At 44.6% G+C, this 23077-nt stretch overlaps 1 long non-coding RNA gene across 17 annotated transcripts in view; it reads right to left on the reverse strand.

Moving 5' to 3' along the window:
• LOC122168057 overlaps positions 1 to 23077 on the reverse strand; it is a 237349-nt gene that overhangs the window by 199175 nt on the left and 15097 nt on the right. For 14 of the 17 annotated variants that reach the window (XR_006171166.1, XR_006171167.1, XR_006171149.1 and 11 more), the window contains exon 2: positions 10925 to 11155. The exons of 2 other annotated variants lie outside the window; for them this stretch is intronic. This is a non-coding gene — a long non-coding RNA (uncharacterized LOC122168057). The remainder of the gene's footprint in view (positions 1 to 10924; positions 11156 to 23077) is intronic. One more of the 17 variants, XR_006171153.1, reaches the window with a different exon arrangement.

Consider the following 23077-nt stretch of genomic DNA (forward strand, 5'->3'; position numbering starts at 1 on the left):
AAGGTGATATCACTGTGTATTGCAACCAAGCAAATGAGTAATGAAAGTGCAAGCACATACATTAAATAGCACGGGCTTAAATAAAAGGTGTTATAATCATTTGTTTTGTTTTGCTAATTGTGTCAATGAAGTCCTATCCTCAAACAGATGAAACGCAATCAGAAATAAAAAATAGAAGGAAAAACCAAGTGAATAACTCAATGTTCAGAATACTTTTCTTTTTTTTCCCTGTTTAAAACTTTGGAGAAACCCATGCTTATTATAAACAGCATTCCACTCGCATCTATTTACATCACATTCAGTATGCAACCTGCCTTTAATCAAACCTTCTTCCTCACTAAGGAAGACAACAGAATCACCTTCTCTGCTTTGTAAAGACACAGGCTTAACATAGCCCCAAGCTAAGCTGAGTCACAGTTGCCACCAGTAGGACTGATGACACTGTAACTCACTGAAATCTGGTGTCTTCCCAGTGTATTTAGGCTGCTGACTACAAAATATGTCACTCAAATCAGTGCAAAGCAATTTTAAGTCTTCCCTCAAGTCTTCTAGTTCTTGAAACCAGAAACCTGCATGGTCTCCTTGCTTCTTTGGTATTCCAGAGATGGGTAGGGCTAACAAAATAGCCCCATATCATGTCCCACCTAAATGACACAAACATTCAGAGCCTACCAAAACTGTGAGCTGATAAAAAAATCTTAGGAAAGGATGTGATTGCCCCAAAATAACTCCCATCCTATTCATCATACAGCAAATCTCAGTCACTCTGATGATTGCATGACACTTAAAATGCCTGTAAAACGTATTTCTCCACTAAAAGAACATTTGCCTGAAACCCTTGAGCTGTTTTTTCTCTAAACTAATTATTTACAAAATGTGTGCATGCCAACTGATAAAAATCCATCACCAGTCACCACTGTGCCAGGAGGAGCAGGGCTTCTGTTCTAGCTCACTGTACACACTTTCACCACGAGATGAGTCAAAGAAACAAAAGGAAGAAAATACAAAAATTATGCTTTTTCTGCTCTTCCTCTTGGCATTATTTGCCTCCAAAGCCAGCTGGGACCCTGCCTGAAGCAGGGGTACAACTAGATGATTTCAAGTGGTCCCTTCGAACTTCAACGTGCATTGAAGGGTTGTCAATCAATTCTGTGGTTCTGGGTAGCAGCAGGCCCTGAGGCTAAGGAGCAGCTACGGGCTGGAAGATCGTTTGCTCCATTATGCCCACATAAATGTCCACCTCTTTCTAGATAGGCTTTAAGAGTTGGAAGAACTGATAAACCAGTGATACATGTTCATTTTAAGCATATTCTTTTGTGGTATGGCAGACACGGCACTGATGTGCTCAACACCTTCCCTTCTAGGCTGTGAGGACAGGATACAGGATGTCCCAGCATGGGATGCAGATGACATTCAAGTTCTTGCGGGAAAAACCCGAAAAGTCAACTTTTTGGTTAATTTCACTTTGCCCTTAAAATCCTGCACGCATCTGCCCTGCAGACCTCAACTCTAGCTCCAGTGCTTTGCATTCCAGGCTTACAGCAGCCTTCTGCTTCCCTCACAAATTAGACGTCTAAGCAGTGACAAACACCTACAGGTCTTGCCCAAAATAACATAGAGAAAGTCATGCAGCAGTACATCTACACTGCAAGTGACAGTCCAGCATCTGAGAAACACATTCCTTCTTCTCATCCCTCAATGAATAACAACTCCGGCACTTGATCAGCAGGGCACAGTTCAGCCACCCACACTGGGCAAGCCTGATTCCAAATAAACACAGCATAGGCTGCAAAATACAGCAGCACTGAGAGCCCACAGCTCCTTCTCAAGGGCAGCAAGACCAAGTCATACGAGCTGAAGGAAAACAGCAGCAAGCAGAGCACTGCAGAGTACCCCAGAGAGCCTCAGATGATTAATAGCCAAATGAAAAAAAAGAAAAAAAAAAGACTTGCTGCTAATTAAGAAATACAGGGGAAAAGAGAAACGAATAAGGACTTCCACCTGTTAAATATTTACCATTAAAGGGTCCCAAGTGCAATGTCTGTTTTAAAAAAACAAAGGGTGTTTTTTGTGCCTGTGTTTTTGGCTTAAGGAAAAGACTGTTTTTCCACTTCAGCTTGTTCATTACAACCCAACCATGTGAGCTAAGTGCAGTGAGGGACCTGTAAAACCTCAATATCTGCACCAGATTACTACAGCAGGAACTTTATTATGGGCACAAGAGCAAGCAGGGCTTTTTGTCTCTGCTGTTCCTGTCCCACATCCAATGTGCTCCAAACTCACCCCTCCAAAACACAGCAAAAGTCCCAAAATGGCCCCTCTTTATTTTCCTATGCAGAAACAATTTTTATGCCCAGTTAAGAAACAAAAGAAAAAAAAAGTCTTTTATATTTTTCTGCAAATTCTCCTTCTCTTTTAAGCAAAAGGTTGCAGGTATATTTACTGAAAGGCAGCAGTGAACCACCGCAGGACACAGTCTGTCCTCTCTCTTGCCTGGGCCACTGCTGGGGTCAAGCTCGTGTGTTGGCCAAACCTCCCAGGCAGCAGATCCAATTCAGCACAGTGCATAACTCAGCCACCATGGGGAATGGATTTCTCTAGGTGTGGTGAGCTCAGTGACAGAAGGAAAGGATCAAGCTGGACTATCCTTGCCCTTGCATCGGCACCCAGCTGGTTAACTAATTCAACCCATCTCTGAAATCTCTCCCCAGCTGCTACCACCCTGCTCTCAAACACAGAATTTTAGAAGAGGTATAGACTGAACCCAGGAAATGGAGAGATTCCAGGTCAACAGGGCTTGTGTTTTGCATCAGCAAGGCAGTGTATGGTCTGAACTCATTTACTTTAAGGAGTCACGGAAGGACACCAGTGTTTGTCTGAACATCATATTTACATCCTTATAAAAGAACAATTGAGAAAATCCTATAAACAAAATACTTCAAATATTCTGTTGTTTGTTTGTTTTCCAAAAAAAATAAAGGCCGCTGCTCCCTTTCACTCTCACTCAGAAGCACCACATTCTTAGAGTGACCTGTCTGCTTTTGAAGGGTTCACAGGTTTGACCGACTGCCACATCCAGGCAACCTGTAGAGGGAGGGCTTTGGCTCCTGCAACAGAAAATGCAGCTATGGTGATTAATATGGGCGTGATTAATATGGGAAGTGCACCTCACAGAGGCTCCACCAGAACACCCAACTAGCAACACAGACCAGGAGATGACCCCAAGAGTCAGTCAACTTGCCTGTTGCATCAGTCTGAGCTATCCTTGTGTGGATTGCCAAAGCCACCACTTGCATTACACAGTATTGTAGGAAAACGATGTGAAAACCACAACCATTTATCATGTTCCATCCTACCACTCTTTGCTCCAAAAAGTAAATTCTGTAGATGCCAACCAAAACAGGTTCAAAGGAGAACAACAAAAGCAGGAGTATCCTCCAGTGAGTGGGAACAACCGTGTATGCTTTGTTCAATGACAGGGCACTGGATGAAACAAAAAACAGAGTTCTAAGGACTGCTGATTCTTGTGAGACTTCTCAAGGAAGTGCACTTTTTACACCTATATGTTCCATGTTCGGTATTATTACATTAACTCTTCCCCATAACCATTCAGGATTCCTCAAACATGTCCTACATGTCCATACTTGATGGCTGGGTCTATATCTTGACCCAGCTCTAACTAGTGACTACCACGCATCATTTTTCAAAGCTTAATGGTTCAAAAGCACGATTTTCCTTGGTGCAAGCCAGACCTCCAGAAGTCCTTGTCAGCACAGTTCTGTGAGCAAAGTCCTTCTCCAAGAAGACCCTGGGCTGAGGAAAACCAGGAGCTATGAATGCCATGGCTGCCTTCAGCTGTATCTTACAGGAGGGACCGTCACCCGTTGCTTACATTGCTACAGAAGTGCCACATGACAAGCGTAACATTACTGAGTCAGTGTTTATCTTGGTAACCCCACAACTGAGATGGGAATTCATTATTTCTGAAAGGCCTCGGTGAGTGCGCTCTGTGCGCGTTACAAGAGAGCGGGAGGCGATCGCCTGCTGTGACAAAGACCCAAATCACAGATCAGGCACCATAAAGAGCTCAGCCACACAGAAAAGCCCTTTGAGGCAAACACTGCTAGCGGATGGCCCTCCCGAGCAGCTGACTTCTTCGCTTGCAAAAGAAACAAAAGGCACTTTTTATATCTTGCACGGATGCAATTACTTTGGTGTTTTGCTTATGCCCAGCAGAGTGTGCAGCAGTTGTAATGGGACAAGGACTGCGAGGTGACCACAGTCCTGTTCACCGAAGAAGATAAGCTACAGATAAGCCTGAGTGGGAGCCTAATTAGCACACAGGCTCAGCCCTTTTGGCTTTTTAATTCTGTTATTCTAACAATTCCTTACAACAGAACAGACATTTGGTATTTATCCTGGCACTTGCCCAGGTTTCCATCCCTGCCCCTCTGTTGACACCCAAGCGGGCACCGCTTCACCTCCCACACCGCCAGCGGGCTCAAACAAGAGCTCCTTTCTTCCCTCAGGTTCCTTACACAGGCACGTGGCAACAAGGAAACCATCAGCTCCCCAGCCAGCCCATGTCTAGCCCAAAAGGCCTGAAAGAGCTCTCTCAGGTATGGGATGGAGCTGCTGCTTCTCCATCTCCAGGGCCACGAAGCTGCACCCTGTGCTGCTTCCTGTGGGGCTCCCATACCAGGTACAGCTGGGGAACCCGAAGAAACTGGAACCCCTCTGCAGCCTCACTTCTTGCTTTGCCTGGCTTGATTCCTGAGAAGCCATCCTGGCTTCCCAGAGCTATCTAAAGTTTGCCGCCACTTTTTGTTACAATTAATTAATTTATGACTTTTAGTCCACAGCAAAGTTAACTATTTTACCAGCAAAAATCACTAAGCCAGCTACAAAGATAATCCTTCTAATCAGTGTATTTTAGTTTTTTGTGTTAGACCTATTCTTTGAGTTTTCAGGATTTGTTTTGTTACTGTAAAGGCTAAAAACATGCTTTATAGTTAATCAAATACATAAAATTCTCATAACTACGTCTTTCTAGGAGCAAAGGAGTTGCACTAAAATTATAAAAGTGGCTGTGACATTAATTAGATCTCATTGATAGAATAGAAGACACCAACTACTTACTTTTCAAAGATAAAGCCAACCAACTTGAAGCAGTTCCTTCACAGCTAAAAGTTGGCTTTCATCACTACTACACCACTACATCACTACTACAGACTCATTTATTTTTATATTCCTCTATTAAGTTGAGTTTGAAATTCACGATGTTATACCCTCCATGCTGCCACTGCTTCAACTCCCAGGAGGCACAGATGTGCCAGTTGCTATGGCTGGTTCTGCTAAAGGTGCTGGTGGGACAAAGACTCAGCCAGAAACCCCAGTGCTGGCCAAGTGTGACTGCTGCTTCTGGCACACTACACTGATGTAGCTCCAAGTCCACTAGCAGTAAATCAGCTTGTTGGTTCAAGAAGGCTTAAGGGACACAGTTCTGACTGTGCTGCACTTCTCTAGCATCCTCCAAACACTACATCTTCCCTGTGGTGCTTTGTGGGCCCTTCTCTGCCTGGGTTCAGCTCACCAACCCACAGAGAAACCAAACACTGCTGTTTGCTGGCAGTGCTTTCAGTGGGTGTGCAAGTAAAGCCAATCAGTCAAAAGCAAGGGGAGGAGGGCCAAGCAGGAAAAAGTCATTTTTTAAATCACTGTAAATCACCCCCTTCCATGGGTTATGAATTTCACGCTCACTGTTTGTCACCTTTCAAAGCTTAATTCTCAGTGGCTGCTTCCTCCTCTAGAACCTGGATGTGAGAGAGCAATAATTGCTCTCGTTGAGTCCCACCACATGTGGCTCGAAGTCCCCACTCCAGCATGGGTGCGCACCTACACCCCACAGAGCTTGGGAGAAGCCCCCCATGCTGTGGGCTGGCACACTGTCCTGTAGAGCAACCAAGGTGAAGGTTTCAAAACATCTCTGGGAACAGCAGTCCGGTGATGTTTTGGCAGATTAGGCTCTGTCTTCCTGTTACTTTTTTTAACCTCCTGTTTACTAAGGGCACATGTTCAATATTCCGTAAATAATAACAGAAAGTGTTTTCAATCAAACCAAAGCCCATGGAGTACTTTGACTCATTTCAGCAACTGCTGGCAAATCCAAATAAATGCCTACCTGCTAATACAGGCAGCATTAATGCGCAGCACAGTTAAGTTCATGGGCACTAGCTCAGGCTCCTCTCGAAGTGAATGAAATTACTATTATTAAGAAAGATTTCATAACAGCATAGGATTATGTTCATCTATGTTCATCCAAACATAGATGCAGTGTTGGTTTAACTAAATGCAGCATGGAAATGTTTTATTTATTGCTTCAGTGCAGTTCTGCTACAGAGCTATAGCCCAGTGCTCATGCTTCTCCCAGTATCCAAAGGAAGGTCCCGTCTTCTGCTTGGACGAAGAGATGCAAAGATTCCCACCAAGCACTGATGCCCATGCTGTATATGCTGGCAGGACAGCAGTAAGGCTCAGGCGCAGCTGGAGGGATGGACACCTTCATGTATGTACAAAACCAACTACATTTCCTGCAACTCAAAGAGGAAATTTATTTTTATGTTTTAAGACTGGTGATGCACTGCACCTCTTATCTGCTGCTAATAATTAAAATTGTCATGTCATGCAGTCCAGGTTCTTCAGTGCCTAATGCCCAAGTTTTCAGAACAGCTTGCATGCTACTATTGAGAGGAATTCCACCTCTTGGTGTTCAAACTAGAATTATGAGAAAAATAAATAAAAACCAGGTAGGATTACTTTACATCAGCACCTAGAGGCATTGGAGGAATTTCCAGCCACATGCCATCAGCTTCATGTGAATGCAGCTAACTACTTCATTGCCTATAAGGCACGCTCCATGAATCTCGGAGTCCTAAAGGTCTCTTTCTCTTAACCAGATGACAATGTCCTGCCAGGGTTCCTAAGAACACATTTCTCTCATGGCTTCCTGTCTGCTCTTTGTCCTGTTACAGTGAGAAAGGCACTGTCTACCACAACACCTGCGTGTGATCTGCTTTTCTTAAGCACAGGGTTTAATTCTTGTCGTACAACCTTGCCATGGGGAGTCCCATTGGGGTTTCTGTACTGAATCCAGCTGAGTCAGGACCTCACAGTCATAATCAGTTCTATGGACATGGCAGGGGAACAGAAGATCTGTTTTCATGAAGATGGCCGTCCTTCATCCAAGAATCCTTCACTAAGAATGGAGATAAACTATTGCAAGAGGACATGATCTTAAGTGAAGCAATTCACAGGTCTATGATCCAACCCAAAATACTCGGAAATATCTTCTTCCAAATGTCACTCATTCAAGAAACCCTTTTTGCCAATCCCCTTTCCCATTTGCACACCCTCCTATCAGGGACTATACAGGAGCAAACGTTAGAGGCCTTTCTAGTCAGCTTTCCCTGTTTACATAAGATAACAAATGTATAACTGATAAAGGAAGATTTTTTTCCACATGGTGCATAATTAGACTATGGGACATATTTACTGAGAGAAGGTCCCAAAGTTAAAGAAAAAGAAAAGAAGGAAGGAGCAAGCATTTCATCAAGATTCATGATTAAGTGGCACTGTAACAACTGAACTTGATTATTTGGGGCTTTGATTATTTGACAGGCAGTCAAGCATAAAAATAACTCCATACAGAATATTCAGTTTATTCATTCACTTCTTAAGAAGATGACACGTCTTTCCCTCTTCTGACCCAGCCAACGTGCCCATTTGGACGTCAGGACATCAGATCAGACATGTCTACAATACAACAAATGTAAACTTTCACACAGTCACCAGCTCACACTTCTCCAGGCCCCAAAATCTTTCTTACGATCCTGGAGCAGCTCACGTTGGTGAGGAGCAACCCAGTAGCTGCAATATGATGAGCGAGGCTAAGAAAAGCCTAAAAAGTCAAAGGACACAGCCAGGAAAGTGGCAGCACTTGGTCAGCATCACCTTTCACCTACATCTTCTGAACTGCTTTCCTGATAAAAGATTATCTTGGAAAAACAAGGCCGTCACGGCTGCTCGTTCCAGCAGGTCCCAAGACCTGCCACACCACGTCCTCATAGGACCTGTCCACACACTGTTGCTGTGTACACACCACCATACCAAAAAAAGTTTATAGAATCACAGAATGGCTTGGATTGAGAAGGACCTTAAAGCTTATCCAGTCCCAACCCACTGTAGTGGCAGAGCTGCCCCTCACCAGCTCAGGCTGCCCATCCTCAGGGTCCTATATCCAACCTGGCCTTGAACACTGCCAGGGATGGGGCATCCACAGCTTCTCCAGGCAACCTGTTTCAAGGTACAACAGCTTTGATCATACGAAAAGCACCGTAACTACTTTTTTTTTCTTCTTTTTTTTCTTCTTTTTTTTTCCCTAATGAGTAAATTGAGATACCAAAGGAAAACAACACAGAACAGGCCTGCAATCATAAGACTGCAAGAAGAATCAGGACTCCTCAGGGACATGCTTTCAAGAAGAGAGTTTAAAGATCCTCGTAGATATTTGCATTTTTTTCCTACCTCAAAAGCAGCACAGATGAACAAAGTCAATGAAAATGACCTGGAAACCTACACTGAGAGTAAGAGTGCCGTAGCCTTGATTTTGATCTTGAAATAACCTGGCCTAAGCTCATGAATCATTTTTAATGTTTATTTTTAGAATGATTACCTTCAAACCTTCAGACACGTCCTTTAAATAGTTTGACACATTTGATACCTTTTCCATTTTTTCCATGAGGCTGAAAATATGATCTGTGAAGTCACATTTATCAAGGGAGACTTGTCCATCAACCATATCTCAGCAAGTACACTTCCAAGGGAAAGAACTGTTTGTTTTACAGCAGATGCAGGTTTTCCCAACACCTACCACAGGAAACACATCATGCCAGTATCCAGATATGCCAAAGCCAGCCTGCTCTTTCCACAGCTATGCTAAAGTTTTAGCCTTGAGTTGACAAAGCCTAATTTAGCTGGTAAGAACTTACTCTCACCAACATGAAACTGCATTCACCCCTCAGAGCTTCAACAAGCTTGGTACTTCAACAAGCCCTTTTGGTACTCAAGATGGATGGTTTGTTGCAGCAATTCTGAGCACACTTTTATTTTATTTGTAGAGGTCTCCACCAGGTTTGGGAACATGTACAGCTACTGTATATGTGACTTCCTATCAGCACTGTAATCAGTCAGCGCCACAGAAAAGAGGGAAATTTCTAGTCCTCTTTTTATCAAAACGGTCACACTAGTAGAGATCTCCATGAATGCAGCCAGGCCAATATGACAGTATCCTATCTCCCTTTCTCTTCATTTGTGTTCACAGTGGCGTAAAGCCATTGGAGGCAGCGCATGGAACCAGGACAGCAGGAGCCTGTTCTCTTCTAACCATAATGCAGCGGAACAGGGAGGCATAAAGAGCCCCACTTGTGGGGCACTGAGGGATTAAAGATCTTGTGATCCTCAACTGCCTTCACATCATCACTTCCTGCCACCCTCTTCCTCATTACGCTTCCCACAGAAACAGACCTCTGGAAAACTGTGAAATTGCCTTCTAAATCCAAATCCTCAAGCATCCCCACGGACACGGGCAACCTGGAGGAGTTTATTGTACATCATTATACATGGTTCGGTTCCACCAGTGAAGTCCTATTCATTAGGATGCCCTGAGGCATTAATTCATTTGCATCACAGCTCTGTATATCTACAGGAACCAGGAATAACTCTGAAGAATTTGAACCCTGCAGAGACCATGTGATGAGCCTTCCAGTGAAATTGATGGGCTTTAAACATAGTAACACAGTGATCACCAGACAAGATCAAACCCAACCACTATCCTTGCTCAGCATCTGGTCTCCAGCCTCAGACATTTGGAGAGAAGAGCCGCACACCTAGCAGAAGGAAGCACAATACTGTCACTGCCCACCATTGGGCATCAGCATCCACAAGCTTAGGTTGGATATCAGGAAAAACTTCTTCACAGAAAGAGTTGTTAAGCACTGGAATAGGCTCCCCAGGGAGGTGGTTGAGTCACCATCCCTGGATGTGTTTAAAAACCATTCAGATGTGGTGCTCAGGAACATGATTTAGCAGAAGGTTGCTAGTTAGGCCAGTATGGTTAGCTTATGGTTGGACTCGATGATCTTTAAGGTCTTTTCCAATCTGAGTGATTCTATGATTCTATGACCTGCTGGCCTAGCAAGATTAAATTAACAGGTTAAACTAATTCACCAGCTGTGACTTGTAGCAGCTGAGGAGCTGACACAGTTCCCCTTCTGCCTCTGATAGGGACCACCGCAGCCTACAGGAAGCAGAGCAGACACAGCAATGACAACATCTACCACGGCTGTTGCATCGCCAGGAGACCACCTGCCACAACCCTTACAGGTCCATGTAACCACAGGGTCACTGATTAAACCAACTATGTGTTTTTATGTAGATATATTCATGTATAATCTCACAAACAGCTTTCTTACTGTAGGTTTGCCCCATCAGACCTATTCTGACACTCACATCTGGGTCATTTCATGTCTGGCAGTAGAGGAGGGTGCTGGTCTCCTAGCACAGATGAGTTCAAGTCACATAACTCAGGTATTTGCTACTCACTATTCTTCACTTCATTACTCTTCCCAGAAAAGAGTACAGACTACTATTAGTAACCCATTTCAGGTGACTTTAATATGATGCAGTTGCAATGCATGAAAAAATCTGAGCTGATTCACATGATGTTTCCCATTCCCACGTGTCCCAGAACAAACTCCAGAAGAGCAACGCAGTAGCTGTGTCCACAAGTGCTTCAGCCACCCTGGCTGAACCTCCCGCAGGTCAAAACCTTGTGCATTACATCACTGGGGTTACATATCACACTGACCTCAACTGCACTGCAGACTCCCTTCGTCAGTAGCTCAGGTGTTGGCCTTACAGAGACGAGTTTCCACCGTCATCTCGTATGCATAGAGCTTCATAAAGGCAAAGTCACTCATGCCGGGAAGTAGCAAGGCACGAGCACATTCTGCACTCTAGTAAACAGAGTGCATGTGGTTCCATTGACTCACCAAAGCAGAGCACCAGCTCTTGAGAATAGTTGCTCCCACTGCCAAGACTGAGAAATAAAAAAAAAGTTGGATGAGGAAATGAGGGGGGGGGAAGAAAATAAAACCCACATCAGATCATGGCTCATTTATTGTTTCAAGCAGCAGAGAGTCTGCTTTTGTTTTTGCTGGCTTTTCTCTTTTCTTTTTTTTTCTTCCACACAAATGAAACGAAGCATGGAAAGCAAAGGCTCTGCCAGCATCAGTTCTGCGCTGACAGTTCATTCCTAATGGCTAGCTTCCCTGCTCATTGCAGATGAGTAGAAATAGATAACATTCAAGGGTCTCTTCCAACTCAAGCTATTCTATGATTCTACGAGATGGGCCTCAAATTATAACCACCAAAAGTACAAATGAGTAGGTAGGTTTCTCCCAGAGATAGAGCCCTTACTTACAGCAGAGTGCACCCCTATTTCTTCGCTTATTTCGTTGCTGCAAAAAGTAACTCAACTATCTACAGCATGGCGTTGTTACTGACTTCATCACATCAGTAGTTGGAGCTGCAATCAACCCACAGTGCTGAGGGGGCCCTTGGAAATCAGGTGAACCATGGCACTGCCTAGAACCTTCAGTTTCACTTCAGCTCCTGAAACCCCCGTTAAAAAGATGCAAATTCTTTAAACAAATAACTGAAGCACCTGCCAGTTTGAAGAAAACTGTAGCAAAAAGTCTATTACAATCACAAACATCATGATTTACAACTGTGTCTTGTTAGTCATCAATATGAAGATTAAAACCAAAAACAGATATACTATCATATTAAATGTACTATGTACTTTTTATACCCCATCTTGCCAAACAATCCTGATAAAAATTGCTCAAATACAAAAAAGAAACATTTTCAACTGTTGTTTCTTCTAAGAACTCCACACAGAGTTCACAAAGACTTCTTCACAAAGACACTAAGCTCAGGGCTTAGTTCCAGCATTGGAGGAAGATCAGTTTGAGTTAAGGCCTAAACTAAACACTAGAAATGTTGTCACTCTGCAGGTAGACTAGGATCAACCCCCTCATTTCTCCAAGCATAAGGCTTTAGCAAGAAGAAGACTCAATACCACATTCCTATGACACACATCACCAAATGCTGGGAAGAGACAATCAAGGCATGAGCACAGCAGATCTTCAAGGTCTACATAATACTGACAACTGTTGGAGAATGAAGTATCTCTGGTAGATTAAGAGAAGATGTAGAGGTGTACCAATAACAACAGAACACTGTAAGATATTAAGCTCCATCTGGGAGCCTATGTTCAAGAAGGATGAATATGAACAGAACCCATCAGAGCTGCCAGGAGGGAATAACAAGTCCTTCTTACAAGGGAGATGAGAGCTGTCAGTTTAAGCTGCGTGGTTCTGAGGAAACAAGACTGTTCTCCTTAGCAATTAAAGCTGATAACTTCACAAGGCCAAATGAGTATAAGTTGGCTATGAACAACTTCAGGCTTGAGCAAAAAGCTTTCCAGCTACACTCAGCTCTGGATGTTTTCCAGCAGTAGAGGAGCAGGTGGCCCAACCAGCCTTAAGATTCAGCTTGATATATTAATTGGTGAGATTATAACCTTGGCTGCTTAGGAAGGAAGAAGTCTTCAAGATCCCAGTAGCATTCGGTACTCATGTTCCTCTGCTCATTGATAACACCTCTTAATTGGCTTTTTCTTATTCTCCCTCACCTACATGCCTCACCTATTACAACCATCCACGGTAATGGGAACTCATTTTGGACATTTAATGGGAAATTCCAGAAACTCAGAGCTTTGAAAGACTACTGTAGAGAAAAGAAGTGTAATACACCTTATTTTGCAAGCGCCGTAATGAAGACAGTAGAAATCTGTTTCTGCAGTAAAGGAAACCCGAGCATTGTGCTGTACATGTAGAATTAACAGGAATTACACAAGTTCAAACTACCAGCAAGGGCAAAATCACTCAGTGACAGACAGTGCCATGTTATCCCACTCTTCTAAGCACAGACTCCAAATGATCAAAGCTTTTAAATGAGCCTGACTTTTTTTTTGTCAACCACCACTCCCATCTATTGCTGCTCCTCCTGTGCAGGCTACAATAAACCCAGTATAATTTCCTCCCAGTTAATGCATGTAAGAGCAGGGTTGTTCCTACCACTGCCAGTGTCTCCATTCCACTATCCAGAAGACCCCCAACACAGCAGACAGTCCTGTTTCTTATCCGCCAAATACTTCTATCTTCTTTTTTACTATGTCTTGGGAGATTACTGCTCAGCACTCGCTTAAGCCATTTATTTTCAAAGGCACTCAGATTATTTGCCTGTACCTCTGATATATTTCCAGCTTTCAGATCTGTATGTTTAGATAAAAAATAACTTTTCAAGTCCAACATTCAGAGTTCAGCTTTCAGCTGCAGATTTTCAATGAGTAAATCTCAATTAAGCCAGTAAATGCGGCTGCTGCCTTGCCAATGCGTGACACCATTTCCTTCTGGACATCCCCTGTGGCTTAGATACAACTACCAGGATATGTGAATTGATTCATTTCTTGTATTCTATCGCTTTCTAGCACAATGCCTGATTTGGGAGCTGCGAGGGTTTTCATGAGATCAGTGGGTTTGGACCAGATAGGACACCCCCAGCTCTCTGTGGGGCTGGGAAATCTGTCCTGACATTTTTGCTGAGCGGTCCCACAGTGCTCAGTGACGTGGGGACCCTTTTTGCCTTCAGGCTCTCTGCCAAGCAAACAGGAAAGCCTGGCTGTATGCAGACACGGCTGCAGCATGGGCTGAAATAAATCCCATTGGCACTGAGGATACAGAGAAATGACCGAGCACAGGCAAAACCCCTGCCCCTGCAGACTACAGGGGCAACTGAATGGTGACAAATAATGAGCCATCCCACAAAAGAACAAACAAACAAACAAACAAACAGGGGGCATCCCCTAAAATGTTCCAGCCACAGAAACATGAATTATCATCTGATCTTTTAATCCAGATTGAGGCAGCACCTGAGTTTATTCCCATACGACAAGCCTGAGCCAGGGCAGGTCTTGCTGAGCACCATTAGGCTACCCTGAGAATTCGTAGCTGGGTGCCAATTTCCTGGAAGAGTTCCACCTTCAGCAGAACTTCATCTTGTCCTCCTCAGCCAAAGCCTCCCCACCCTCCTAGGCAGAAACTATGGCCGCTGATAGCCCCGGGCTGCTGCAGATTACTTAATGTTTGGACAAACATTCGAAAGCAAGGAGCCTTGTGAAAGCACTGAGAATTATGCAAATACAAAGCCAACAGGAAGCATTGGCATTTTATACAAGTTTGCCCTCATTCTATCAAAGCCTCGCAGCAATAACGTATTTCTCCCCAAGAAAAGCTGCTGGAATCATTTCACCTGCTTTAATGCACTCATATTTAGACATTCTACGTACCAAGAGTGCATGAATTAAATCAGTATCTCCATTTCATTTTGATTTAGTGTAATGAGGGGGGAGATCTTTGCAAGGGGAATCCACATCTCATTTCAGACCTTTGGCCAGACTCAACTGGATGGATATTTTTTCTTTACTGTCCCTGCCTGTTCCCATTGCTATCACCCTATCATCACAGATGGGACCAGCTTCAGAAGCATAGTTGGCTTACACAATCTGAGATAAAAGACTGAAGGCAGAAATCAAGCATTCTTCTATTCCAAGACTGAATTACCTCCTTGTAAGTCCTACACAGAGAGGGAGAAAAAAACGATACCCAGGACTTGCAAATTCCCCATCCTCATACCCGGAGGCCCATTAGCTCCTTTCCACAGACAAGAAACCAAAACATCTCACATTTTCCTTGGCTTGATCTATACTTACTGTTTATTAGCAGCCTGTAAAATTATGAACAGAAAATTTAAATAAATTTAGAGATGCATCTCAAAAATACACTCACAACTCCAATCACACTGGCAACATGCGAATGAACAGGCTAACAGATAGAGGCTGGGGAGGAAGAGAGGAAGGAAACAGAAAATTCTTTATGCTGCAGGAGTTTACTGCTATCTGGGAATGAGGTTGGGCTGCCCCAGCAAAAGAGCTGCGTACAGCACAGAGTGGTCTGCAGAGCCACAGTGACATCAGCACTGTAAGCACATGAGCAGCAGCAGACCAACCCCAGCAGCCTGCATTCACACTTCTCAGCTCTCCACATACTTCAACAATGAAGTCTCCCAAAAAAATGCTGCTGCTTCCTTTCCTACAGTCAGGTAGCGAATGCAGCCAGAGAACTAATTTGGCTTAAAAATAACCTGGCACAAGACAGAAGAAAAACCCTAGAACATCTATGAACTTCATAGCAAGTGTTATCACTCTATCAGAGCAGCTTTAGGTGTATAAGGGGCAGTGAAACTTGGAGCCAGTACCAGGAACACCAGGCTGCCACTGCTAAACCCAGGTGCTGCCAGCTTTTCTCTGGGGTAACATTTATCCTACTGCCTTTATCTTTAACAGTGAAAAATTAAGAACACCACAACGCAAAAACAACAGTTCCAGTTTGGGGCTCTCACTACAAGAAAGACATCGAGGTCCTGGAGCTTATCCAGAGATGGGCAGTGAAGCTGTAAAGGGTCTGGAACACAAGTCTTACTGGGAGTGACTGAGGGAGCTGAGATTGTTCAGTCTGGAGAAGAGGAGGCTCAGGGGAGACCTTATCACTCCCTACAACTCCCTGAAAGGAGATTGTGGTGAGGTGGGGGTCAGCCTCTTCTCGCCTTCAACAGCGATAGAACTAGAGGGAATGGTCTCAAGTTGCACCACAGAAGGTTCAGGTTGAGTAACAGGAAAAATTTCTTCTCTGAAAGAGTGGTTGGACACTGGAACAGGCTGCCCAGGGAGGTGGTTGAGCCACCATCCCAGAGGTGTTCAAGAGTGGATATGGCACTGCGTGGGTTAGTGGGCATGATGGGGATGGGTTGATGGTTGGACAGAATGACCTTAGTGGTCTTTTCCAGCCCTAATGATTCTATGACATCATAGCAAAACACTGCTTACCAAAATTTAAACCACTGCACCTCTTTCCTCTGTCTCTGTATGTACATATGTATACAAGCGTGCACAATCGTGCACAGGTTTTCAATTCTGTGCACGAACTTTCAAGCAATGCAAGTACTCCAACATTTTTTTAAGCACATACGAGGCCTAAAGCAGCAGCACATATTGATAATACAACATAATTAATGTCACTTGCTTACTTCATCCAGGAAATTAATCTAATCAGCTAAAATAATACGACAGCCAGAACTTGGCACCAAAGGCAGAAGCTGCCACACGGGGCAGACCAGCTCTGCCACCCACCACGGAACCATTTAATCCTGAAACAACCTCCTGGGGGACATCTCACACAGTGAGCAGCACTGGTCCCAGGGATTGGCTCAGTACTAAATTTCTGGCCCTCTTCAAGGAAAGAAAAAGGTTTTGGCTTTTTCTTTAATTTTTTATGTACATCTTTTGGGGAGGGAAGTCAAAGTGAGTTTAACAGAGTTGGACTCACAGTCCAGTCCAAATTTAAAAGCACAATGAGAGATGGTTTTCTTCACAAAATGCCAAAAATAAGCTACTCTATAAAAATATAAATATTTGAATTTCTATTGGGTTTTGGAGTCCAGCAGCTGTAGGAACATCTCTAGGAAAGTGACAGCTAGCTTATGTCAGTGCATTTACATTGCTGAGCTGTGGGAGCTGAGTGGTCATAAACCAGTAAGTCGCACTGAGGAGCTCTGGGAACAGGTGCTGGTTACCAAAACGGAGTATTTTAAGTTGCCACTCTCACTCCCAGCAGTGACAGAAGTACAGGACTGCTGCCCTGGCCTTTGAGGCTGTGGGCAGATGGCTGGGGTCACCGAACTGGGACATATCGGAGAGCTGAGTACTGCTGTGGGGAGACAGGGCTGCATTCTTCCCTGATGAAAGAGCAGAGAAAGGGCTCGTGTTGCTTCTCCGCACATTAGTGCAGGAACAAAAAAACAAAGCAAATCCGCTCTGTAGTATTAGTGATTATGACTCAGGCTTTTATTCCCCCCAAGCCGTGATTCATCCGCTTCAGCCACACAGCTCAGAGGCACAGACTCAGAGCAGCCTCATGATTTCAGGCGCCCCCGCAAACAGTGTGGGGGGGAGCTTTTTGCTATCTTTCTAATTAACTCTCTTCTGCAGTCAATGGTTAAGAATTCTCATTCCCCCTCTCCCCTCCCCTCCACTCAGCTCCTGGGCACGGGGCCGGAGGAGCCGAGCGCTGCACGCTGGGGCCACGTGTCTGCGGATGTTCTGCGCCCAGGAACTCGTCACAGCCCCATGCGAGCCGCGTGACCAACATAAACACACACAGCCCTGCAACCGGCCCCGCTGGTGGGGGTGGGGGGAGCATGTTCAAAGAGAGACAAACAGGAGGTTACTCGAGGCCAAAGGGATGGCCGGCAGCAAAGAGATTCATGGGAGGCACAGGGAAAACATCAGGATGGGGATGCAGCTTCAGAGAGGTGGCAGACATTGGTCAGTGACAGGCAGCATCCCATACAGCAGGTGGGACACACAGGGCTGGGGACAACCCTGTGGTGCCTTTAGCCCTGCCTACCGTGCCATACCCATGGGCTGAGCTGCACAGGGACAGGTGTCCCCACACTCACTATCATGTACTCCATCACTCCATCTCTTCTAGCAGCAGAAACCATGGTTGTTTTTGTTTTGTTTTTTTAATTTCCATCCACTGCAGTACGCCTGGTGATCCTACTCTCCTCTGCCCTGGTGAGGCCACATCTACAGCACTGTGTCCAGTTCTGGACTTCTTGATTCAAGAAAGACAGGGAACCTCTACTGACAGAGGAGGGCTACAAAGATGATGAGGGGCCTGGAGCATCCATCTCCCTTATGAGGAAAGGCTAAGAGACCTGGGGCTGTTCATCCTGGAGAAGGGAAGAATGAAGCTGGATCTTGTTAATGCTACTAAATATCTAATGGGCAGGAGACAAGTCAGTGATGCCAGGCTCCTTTCAGTGGTTCCCAGTGGCAGAACGAGGGGTAGTGGACACAAACTGGAATACAGAAGTTCCATACAAACACGAGGAAAAATTCCTTTACTTTGAGGGTTACAGAGCACTGGACAAGCTGTTCAGGTAGGTGGTGGAGTCCCCTCTGGAGATAGGCAAAACCCAACAGGACACTTTCCTGTGTAAACTACTGTAGGAATCTGCTTTTGCAGCAGGGTTGAACTTGATGATCTCCAGAGGTCCCTTCCAACTCCTACAATTCTGTGGTTCTGTAAACGAGTCTTGTGGCCTCTCTGCATATGGGTACTAATAGAGGCAGACAAATTCTACATTTCAAACAAGGATAAGACATTAAACAGAGCCTCTGTAGAGTGATTAGGTACAATTTAAAAAAAAAACAAAAAACAAAAAACCAAACAAACAAACAAAAAACAATAAATCCTTATGTTCTTGGTAATGAACTGATTGGCAGCAAAAGCCAGGAAGCACAGCCTCCTTTCCCCTGACACCGTGGTGCCCTGCAAAACCAAAGAGTTAAAGTTCAACAGCTTGCCCAAAGGATAAGGCTGCAAAACATGGAGCAGAGAACTATCTGTGATACAGAAACTCACTGTGTTCCCAGGTTCATACACATCTGTGAATTCTTGATACTCCTTTCTTCCCAGAGAGACCATGTAAAGGCACTTCAGCAAGCTTGAGATGCCAGGTGAAGAGCTCCTCACCTTCTCCAGCACAAGAGGCTGGGCAAGCAGCACACCAATAAAACAGAGTGAAGTAACAGCTACTTGTTTTTGCTGGTACTGCTGCACAGGAAGAAGCTACAGAAACATGAACTCTTTGTAGGGGTCCTAGAAGGATTTTTGAGGCTGAAATTCAAAAATAATTTTTAGCAAAGGAAGGAAGGGAAGGAATAATAAAGGAGGGAAAAGCCTCTTACGTCCTCAGATTATTTTTTTTCCCCCTTACTCTGTCACCACAAACCCTGCTAAACAGTCTGTCTCCTTCCCTCCTGCAGTTCCCCTTTAGACACTGAAAAGCTGCTCTCAGGTCTCCCCAGAGCCTTCTCTTCTCCAGGCTGAACAGCCTCAGCTCCCTCAATCTGCCCCAGGACAGATGTTTCATTCCATGGATCATTTCTGTGGCCCTTCTCTGGATGTGCTCCAACAGACCTATGCCTTGCTGTACTGAAGACTCCACATTTGGACACAGTACTACAGGTGAGGCTTCACCAGCACAGAGTAGAGAGGCAGGATCACCTCCCTCACTCTGCTGGCCATGCTTCTTTTGGTGCAGCCCAGGATATGGTTGGCTTCCTAGGCTGAGAAGGCACACTGCTGGCTCATGTCCAACTTCCCATCCACCAGTACCCCCAGGTCTTTATCTGCAGGGCTGCACTCAACTCTCCCAGCTTGTATTGGTAATGGGGGTTGCCTTGACCCAGGTGCAAAACCTTGCAGCTGGATTTGCTGAACCTCATGCAGTTCACCTGGGCCCACTGCTCAAGTTTGTCTAGGTCCCTCTGGTATGCTGCCTGCATACAACAGCTTCGTGTCATCAGCAAACTTGCTGAGGGTGCACTCAACCCCAATGTCATTATTACTGATGAAGATATTAGAGAGTTATTGACCCCAGCACTGATTCGCAGGGGCCACCGCTCATCACCAATCTACAACCAGACATGGAGCCATTGGCCACCACTCTGTGGACTCCATCCAGCATCCAATTCTTCGACCATCAAACAATCCAGCCATCAAATCCATATCTTTCCAATTTGGAGAGAAGGGTGTTGTGGGGGACTATCAAAGACCTTACTGAAGTAGAGATAGATGACATCAGTGGCTTCTTTTCCGTTGTCCATTGATGCAGTGACACCATCATCAAAGGCCACATGATTGATCAAACAGCATTTGCCCTTGATGAAGCCATGCTGGCTCTCCTGTATCATCTCTGTGCCTTCCATGTAGCACCTTAATGTAGCTTCCAGGAGCATATGCTCCATGATCTTCCCCAGCACAGAGGTGAGACTGACAGGTCAGCAGTTCCCAGGGTCATCCTTTTTACCCTTTTTAAAAATGGATGTGATGTTACCTTTTTTCCAAACACCACGGGCCTCACCTGATTACCATGACTTCTCAAATATCATTGAGAGTGGCTTGGCAACTACATCAGCTCATTCCATTGGGACTCTAGGATGCCTTTCAGCAGAACCCATAGATTTGTGGATGTTCAGGTTCCTCAGGTGGTCACAAACACAATCCTTGCTTACAGTTTGGGAGGGATGTTATTTCCCCAGTCTCTTCCTATCAAACCAAATGTTTGAGGGCTGTGTGGCAGGCAGTTAGCAGAGAAGTCCAAGACAAAAAAAAGTTGTTAAGTACCTCAGCCTTCTCCTTGTCTGCTGTTACCAGTTTGCCTGTATCAATTGCTAAGGACACTCTCCTGGACTTTCATTTTCTGGTTGAGGTACCTGTAGAAGCCTTTCTTGTTCTTTTTGGTATCCTTTGCCAAGTTCAGTTTGAGCTGGGCCTTGGCTTTTCTTGGATCTTTATTCTGAAACACTGTCAGTGAAGGAAATCTGCATCTTAGTGGGAGGCACTGTTCCTCGGGAAATAAAAATCCTGTCCATTTTACAGCATCAACCAAAATTATGTCAACAATTAAGATTCCATTTTAATACCCTTTTCTTCCTCAAGAAATAGCTCTTAGATTAATGATTTAAGAAAACTAACACCAAAGTATTAATTTAGTAAAATTTGATTGCATCTATTTAAAGTCATAAAAAGCGTGAAGCTTCAATGAGCTGTTAAGATTGCTGATGATACTAAATTAAGAGGAGCTGTTGACTTCCTCGAGGGCAGAGAGATCCTGACAGACTGGAGGGCTGGCAATCATCAGTCATACAGATTTCAGCAATAGCAAGTGCTGGATTCTACAACAGGGAACAGGGCCGGAACAGGGCAACCCTGGTTATGTGTATGATCTTGGGGATGAGAGGCTGTAGAGCAGCCCAACAGAAACAGATCTGGGGGCACTGGTTGACAGCAAGTTGAATATCAGCAGCAGCGTGCCCTGGCAGCCAAAACGGCCATCCATGCCCTGAAGTGCATCAAGGCAAGGACTCCCACTAGGTGAGGGGAGAGACTGTCTCTTGTGGTCCGCAATGGGAGCAGGTTTGGGTGCCACAAGATAAGAAGGCCATAAAACTACTAGGAGGGCTACGGAGATGGAGAAGGGTCTGGAGAGCAAGACGTATGAGGAGTGGCTGAAGTCCCTGGGTGCGCTCAGTGCAGAGCAGAGGAGCTGAGGGGAGGCCTGATGGCGGCTGCAGCTCCTCACAGGGAGTGGAGGGCAGCGCTGAGCTCTGCTCTGTGTGACAGCAACAGGGCCCAGGGAACGGCATGGAGCTGCGTTCAGGTGGGGGTCAGGGACAGGGTCTGCACCAGGGGGTGGTGGGCAAGGCCCTGAGCTGCTGGAGTTCGAGGAGACTCTCAGACATAGAGTTTTAATTTTGGGCGGTCCTGTGTATAGCCAGGAGTTGGACTCCATGATCTTTCCGGGTCCCTTCCAATTCAGAATATCTGAAGTTATCTTAAAAGAGTTATCTTACTCAGTTAACCTAAAAGTGCTGCTCTTCAGCATGCAGAAAACACAGGGGATCTGGTGGTCAATCCATGTCCCATCAATGTATTCTGATGCCCTACATTGCAGGCAATCTTACAGATACATTTCATCTTTAAAATACACCCTGTTTTTGCTATGTGGGGAAAAAAAAAGTGTTCATGAGTCTGGTGCAGAAGGACTCTCATCTTCACTTCCACAAAACCCAAAAAAAACCACAAGAGCAAGGCTGTTTAGTTTTCTGTTCTGATGAGCAACAGATATCTGTGTAAGGACAAGAACTGCTTGCTCTGAAGGCTCGAGAGAAATGAGGTGCAGGTTTTCAGAGATGTCAAGGAAGCTGAGGATCACATTATCAAGATTTTCACATCATATCAGAATACCCAAGATCTAAGTAACATCAGGCCACTGGCAGAATCACTACAACGTATTGGACCTGATCCATGTCTTCATGCACTAGGAGAAGCCTACCCTATCAAAACCAAACTATCAGTTAATACCGTCCTATTTTTAATAAAACCCTGCTACAATAACGCACCACACCATGAGGAGACAAACACACGTAATGGCAGGAATAAACATGCTTCCAGCATATTTGATAATAAAATAATAATTTTAAAAAATCTGATTAATATTTGCTAGCAGGAGTTCTCAAATGCGATGGGGTTTTCTAAGCATTACTTCCTTACTTGAATTACCATGTCTCTTATTGGAGTTCTATCTTAGGTACCTGGCTAGAAAACACTTCAGCATTTAGCACAGGGTATTTACAGAATAATGAACACTTTCTACAGAAGGAAAAGCAAGAGCTGGGAAAAGACAATAGGAAGGAAATAATTAGAGCAAAAAAGGTATTTATGAGTATGAATCATGCATTTCCCTAGACAGACATCTTTCCATTAATGATGAATATCATAATTCCCCTAAATAATGCAAGGAAAAAAATGTTTAATCATTTAAAGGTATCATCAATAATAAATACGTCACTTCCATATGCTAACATCACCGTTCTTCTCTGCTCAGGGACTGTTCTACAGTAAAGACTAAAATCACCATCACCTTCAATTTTGGCAAAATGCTTCAATATCACAGCCACAAGAACAAAGAAAGTGAGACAAAGAAATGGAAAGCAGGGCATGCTCACAACCTGTGTGGTGTAAAGCCTCCTTATACCCTGACTGCTGTTGTCATGTGATAAAGAAGTAAGGAAAGCGTAATTCTTATTTGCTCAGAGTAAGAGTGCACCAGATGGGTACTGAGATAGCCCCAGCAACTTAGAGTCCTCTCCCCAGCTCAGAGGGTTAGTCGCCTCTACAGCATTTCTAAGGCAGATCACACTGAG

The sequence above is a fragment of the Centrocercus urophasianus genome, unplaced genomic scaffold (genome assembly GCF_019232065.1).
Source record: "Centrocercus urophasianus isolate 14NV4802_14NV808 unplaced genomic scaffold, USGS_Curo_1.0 seq_11, whole genome shotgun sequence".
Classification (NCBI taxonomy): domain Eukaryota; kingdom Metazoa; phylum Chordata; class Aves; order Galliformes; family Phasianidae; genus Centrocercus; species Centrocercus urophasianus.